We start from the raw sequence: 6,635 nt of genomic DNA, 5'->3' as shown, positions 1-6,635 counted from the left end.
TGGCGGAAGGATTGCCGGAGCCCAGCAGGTCGAGGCTGCGGTGGCCAGGAGCGGCCATTGCACTCTAGTGTGGGTGACAGAGTGAGACTTTGAGTCAGATCATGGAGTTAAGCTGCTCCTAGATTCCTGACCCACAAAACCTGTGAGATAAGACATGTCGGTTGTTTTAACCGTCATGTTTTGCAATGATTTGGACTTCTTGTATGGCTTACAGGCTGGATTCCAAGAATGAGCATCTTGTGAGGGACTGTCCAGAGAGCAGGTGTTTGAGAAGAATCAGGCAAAAGCTACATTATCTTTTATGACCTAGCCTCGAAAATCCTGTACCTTCACTTCTGCTGTATTCTTTTTTTTTTTTTTTTGAGTTGGAGTCTCACTGCCGCCCAGACTGGAGTGCAGTGGCCGCTCCCGGCCACCGCAGCTTCGACCTGCTGGGCTCCGGCAATCTTTCCACCTCAGCCTTCCAAGTAGCTGGAACTACAGGCGCGCGCTCCCAGGCCTGGCTAATTTTTTGATTTATTGTAGAGATGAAGTCTCGCCAAGTTGCCCGGGTGGGTCTTGAACCCGCGGGCTCAGGCAATCCACTCACCTCAGCCTCCCAAAGGCACGGGATTACAGGCTGAGGCACCGAGCCCAGCTCTGCTGTATTCTGTTGGTCAAAATAGTCACAAATCTGCCGGGATTTGAGGGGCAGGAAATACACCCCACCTCCTGGTAGGAGAGACAAAGAATCTGGAACTCTGTTTTACAACTGTTAAATAGGGTATATGTAAGTTCGACAATGACAGATGGTTTCCGAAGTGATTGCATGAATAATAACTCCCACCAGCAGTTTATGAATGTATGTCATATGTCCTCACCAACACTAGCTGTCTTTTTTAATTTGTCAGGCTTTTTTATTTTAGCAATTCTGGTGTGTATACAATATCTCATTGTAGCTTTAATTTGTTTTATTTATTTATTTATTGTAGAGACAAGGTCTTGCCATGTTGCCCAGGCTGATTTCAAACCCCTGGGCTCAGGCAATCCTCTCGTCTCCACATCCCAAAGTGCTAGGATTACAGGCGTGAGGCACCTCCTACCCCTCCCCACTGCCGGGTTCTGTTTTTCTTTTTTTTGGTATTTTTAAAATCTTTTATCTTGTCACTATGTTCCCCAGTCTGGTCTCAAACTACTGGCTCCAGTGATCCTCCTGCCTTATCCTCCCAAAGCACTAGGATTACAGGTGTGAGCCACTGTGCCTGGCCTCATTGTAGTTTTAATTTGAATTTCCCTAATTACCATGAGGTTAAGCCCCTTTTTGTTGGCCATTTAGATATTTTTGTCCGAGTTGCATGTTCAAGCCTCTTGCCCATTTTTCTGTGGATTTACAAGAGTTCTGTATAGTGTCTTCTGATAGAAGTGCTTTCTCAAGCCAGGCTTGGTGGCTCAGTCTGTAATCCCGCGCCTTTGGGAGGCTGAGGTGAGTGGATTGCCTGAGCCTGCGGGTTTGAGACCCACCCGGGCAGCTTGGTGAGACCTCATCTCTACAATAAATTAAAAAAAAATTAGCCAGGCATGGTAGCGCAAGCCCGGCTCTCTAGTACTTTCTTACAGAAACTTTTTTATTTTACGTTTTATATTTATATCTACAATCCACCTGGGATTGATTTCTTAATATATGGTATTAGGAAGGGGTCAAGCGTTATATTTTTCATATGTGACCCAGTACCATTTGTTGAAAAGATCAATTCCCCACTGAACTGCAATGTTATCTTTGTCACATAAATCAGGTGATTATTTATGGACTCTGATTTTGAACTCTATTCTGTTCTCTGTGCTGATTTGTCTGTCCTTGTGATACTACAACAGTGGCTTAATTATTATATAAGTGTCAATCAGGCTCAGTGGCTCAGGCTGTAATTCCGCTCTTGGGAGGCTGAGGTGAGTGGATTGCCTGAGTCTGCAGGTTCGAGACCCACCTGGGCAACTTGTTGAGACCTCATCTCTACAATAAATCAAAAAAACAATTAGCCGGGCATGGTAGCGCATGCCTGTAGTTCCAGCTACTTGGAAGGCTGAGGCGGAAGGATCGCAGGAGCCCAGCAGGTCGAGGATGCGGTGGCTGGGAGCGGCCACTGCACTCCAGTCTGGGCGACAGAGTGAGACTCCAACTCAAAAAAAAAAAAAAATTAGTACGTGACCCGGGCTCGGTGGCTCAGCCTGTAATCCCGCACCTTTGGGAGGCTGAGGTGAGTGGATTGCCTGAGCCCGCGGCTTCGAGACCCGCGTGGGCAACTTGGTGAGACATCATCTCTACAATACATAAAAAAATCAGCTGGGCGTGGTAGCACATTCCGGCTACTTGGAAGGCTGAGGCAGAAGGATTGCTGGAGCCCAGCAGATTGAGGCTGAGGTGGCCAGGAGTGGCCACTGCACACCAGTCTGGGTGACAGAGTGAGACTCCAACTCAAAAAAAAAAAAAATTAGTAGGTGGCCAGACCAAGTGGCTAACACCTGTAATCTCAGCACTTGGAGAGGCTGAGGCAAGAGTATTGCCTGAGATCTGGAGTTTGAGACCAGCCTGGGCAACATGCAAGACCTCGTTTCTACAACAAATAAAAAAATTAGCTGGGCGTGGAGGCATGCACCTGTAGTCCCAGCTACTTGGAAGGCTGAGGCAGAAAGATTGTCTGAGTCCAATAGGATGAGTTATGATCATGACACTGCACTTTAGCCTAGATGACAGAGCGAGACCCTGTCCCTTTAAAAAAAAAAAAAAAAAAAGAGCCAGACTTGGTGGCTCAGCCTGTAATCCCACACATTTGGGAGGCTGAGGTGAGTGAATTGCCTGAGCCTGCTGGTTCAAGAACCACCTGGGCAACTTGGCAAAACCTCATCTCTACGATAAATCAAAAAATTAGCCAGGTATGGTAGCGCGCGCCTGTAGTTCCAGCTGCTTGGAAGGCTGAGGCGGAAGGATCGCCAGAGCCCAGCAGGTGAGGCTGCGGTGGCCGGGAGCGGCCACTGCACTCCAGCCTAGGTGACAGAGTGAGACTCCAACTCAAAAAAAAAAAAAAAAAAAAAAAGGTTATTAACAAACCAACTAGGCCCAACAAGGTGGCTCACGCCTATAATCCCAGCACTTTGGGAGGCAGAAGTGAGAGGATTGCCTGAGTCCAGGGGTTCGAGACCAGTATAGGCAACTTGGCAAGACCTCATCTCTACAATAAACCAAGAAAATTAACCTGGCATGGTGGCACATGTCTGTAGTTCCAGCTACTTGGAAGGCTGAGGTGGAAGGATTGCCTGAATCCAGCAGGTAGAGGCTGTGGTGATCATGAGCGTTCCACTGCACTCCAGCCTGGGTGACAGAGTGAGACTTCAACTCAAAATATAAAAATAAAAAACAGGCTGGGCTCAGTGGCTCAGCCTGTAATCCCAGCACTTTGGGAGGCCGAGGTGAGTGGATTGCCTGAGCCCGCGGGTTCGAGACCCACCTGGGCAACTTGGCGAGACCTCATCTCTACAATAAATTTAAAAATTAGCCGAATGTGGTAGCGCGCGCCTGTAGTTCCAGCTACTTGGAAGGCTGAGGCGGAAGGATCGCCGGAGCCTAGCAGGTCGAGGCTGCGGTGGCCGGGAGCGGCCACTGCACTCCAACCTGGGCGACAGAGTGAGACTCCAACTCAAAAAAATAAATAAATTAAAATTAAAATTAAAAAAAAAAAAAAACATAGCCAGGCATGGTGGCATGTGGCTGTAGTTCCAGCTACTTGGAAGACTGAGGTGGAAGGATCGCCTGAGCCCAGTAGGTTGAAGCTGCAGCGGCCGTCAGCGTGCTACTGCACTCTAGCCTGGGTGACAAAGTGAGACTTCAACTCAAAAATAAATTACTTAATTAATTAATAAAAAAACCAAACTAAGCCAGGCTTGGTGGCTCAGCCTGTAATCCCACGCTTTGGGAGACTGAGGTGAGTGGATTGCCTGAGTCCGCAGGTTCGAGACCCGCCTGGGCAACTTGGTGAGACCTCATCTCTACAATAAATCAAAAGTTAGCCAGGCATGGTAGCGCACGCCTGTAGTTCCAGCTACTTGGACGGTTGAGGCGGAAGGATCGCCAGAGCCCAGCAGGTCGAGAGTGCGGTGGCCAGGAGCGGCCACTGCACTCCAGTCTGGGTGACAGAGTGAGACTCCAACTCAAAAAAAAAAAAATTTTTTTTTTAATTAGGAAAAAAAAAACTAGGCATAGGTAGAAACTTCTAAAATGTTACAGAGGTTTTCTACCAAAAACCTCACAGCAAATACCATAACTAGTAATAAAATATTGAAAGATTTCCTATTGCCGGGCACGGTGGCTCACGCCTGTAATCCCAGCACTTTGGGAGGCTGAGGCAAGAGAATTGCCTGAGCCCAGGGGTTTTAGACCAGCCAAGGCAACTTAGTGAGACCTCATCTCTACAATAAATCAAAAAATGAGCTATACGTGGTAGAGTGTGCCTGTAGTTCCAGCTATTTGGAAGACTGGGATGGAAGGATCACCTGAACCCAGCAAGTTGAGGCTGCAGTGGCTGTGAGCGTGTCATTGCCCTCCAGCCTGGGTAGCTGAGACTCCAACTCAAAAAAAAAAAAAAAGATCCCTCTGTTATAGAGAACAATACAAAAATTATCTGCTAACGTCACTTCCAGTCAATATTGTACATGAGGTTCTAAGCATAAATATTGGATAAGAAAAATAAGAGTCATTTTTGCAGATGGTGTGATCATATACATAGAAAATCCAAACACACACACACACACACACACACACACACACACACACACACACACACACACACGTATACTATTAAAAGAATAGAATAGTTTTCAGACATGGTGCCTCACACCTGGAATCCCAGCACTTTGGGAGGCCAAGGCAGGAGGATTGTTGAGGCCAGGAGTTTGAGACAAGTGTGGGCAGCATAGCAAGACCTTGTTTCTACAAAATATCAAAAAATTTAGCCGAGCATGGTGGCATGTACCTGCAGTCCCAGCTATTCTGGAGACTGAGGAGAGAGGTTTCCTTGAGCCCTGGAGTTCAAGGCTGTGGTGAGCTGTGATCGTGCCACTGCACTCCAGTCTTGGTGAGAGAGTAAGACCCTGACTCTAAACAAATAAATAAATGCAAGAATAATATCATACACGCACACACACGCACACACACACACACACACACACACATACACACACACAGTAAGTAATAAGAGATTTTTAACAAGATTGTTGGATTCAAGGCAAATTAGCAAAAATCAATTATATTTGGATAGGCCACCACCAAACGAATAGAGAGTGAAAAAAAATTTTTTTTGAGTCAGAGTCTCACTCTGTCACCCAGGCTAGAGTACAGTGGCACGCTACTCACAGCCACTGCAGCCTCAACCTGCTAAGCTCAGGTGATCCTTCCACTTCAGCCTTCCAAGTAGCTGGAACTATAGGCGTGTGCCACCACGCCCAGCTAATTGTAGAAATGAGGTCTCACCATGTTGCCCAGGCTGGTCTTGAACCAGCTGACTCAGGCAATCCTCTCGCTTCCGCCTCCCAAAGTGAGGGCATTATAGGCCTGAGCCACGGTACCAGGTGTGAGAGTGAAATTTTAAAATAATATAATTTACATTCACATACAAAATTAAATACCTTGGATAAACCTAACTAAAAATATACAAGCTCTCTATACTGAAAAATGACAAAACATTATTAGTGAAATTAAAGATGACCTAAATAAATGGAAGAATTTATACCACAATTCCCATGATCCTGGATTAAAAGATTCAACATTGTAAAGATATCAAATTTCCTCAAATTTATACGTAGATTCAACACAATCTCAAACAAAATCCTAGGAATTTTGTTTTTTTTTTTTTTAGTCAGTGTCTTAACTTTGTTGACAGCCTGGAGTGCAGGGGCACGATCTTGGCCACTGCAGCCTCAAACTCCTGTGCTCAAGCAATCCTCCCACCTCAGTTTCCTGAATAGAATAGTTGGGCCTACAGACATATGCCACTGAACCTGGCTAGTTTTGTTTGTTTTTGGTGGAGATGAGGCCTTGCTACGCTGCCCAGGTGATCTTGAACTCCTGGCCTTGAGTGATCTTTCTTGGCTGCCTTGGCTTCCCAATGCCTTGGGATTACAGATGTGAGCCAACGATATTCAGCCATAAGTTTTTCCTTCTCTTCCTTTTATTTTTTATTTTTTATTTTTGACTTGGGTTGGATTCTCACTCTGTCGCCCAGGCTGAAGTACAGTGGCATGGTCACAGCCACCACAGCCTCAACCTGCTGGGCTCTGGTGATCCTTCCGCCTCAGCCTTCCAAGTAGCTGGAACTACAGGCACACGCTACCATGCCCAGCTAATTTTTTTATTTATTGTAGAGACGAGGTTTCATCATGTTGCCCAGGCTAGTCTTGAACCCACGGGCTCAGGCAATCCTCTCGCCTTGGCCTCCCAAAATGCTGGGATTACAGGCTTGAGCTACCATGCCCAGCCATTCCTCCCTGTTTAAAAAATAAACTCATCTCATTGCACACTGAAAGCCCCATCATGTTTTAAAAATTATAAACATGCTGGGCTCGGTGGCTCAGCCTGTAATCCCGCGCCTTTGGGAAGCTGAGGTGAGTGG

The sequence above is a fragment of the Carlito syrichta genome, unplaced genomic scaffold, assembly GCF_000164805.1.
Source record: "Carlito syrichta isolate Samal-C Ts95f unplaced genomic scaffold, Tarsius_syrichta-2.0.1 Scaffold115635, whole genome shotgun sequence".
Lineage (NCBI taxonomy): Eukaryota > Metazoa > Chordata > Mammalia > Primates > Tarsiidae > Carlito > Carlito syrichta.
The sequence above is the reverse complement of the archived record's forward strand: the minus strand, read 5'-3'. Positions refer to the sequence as shown.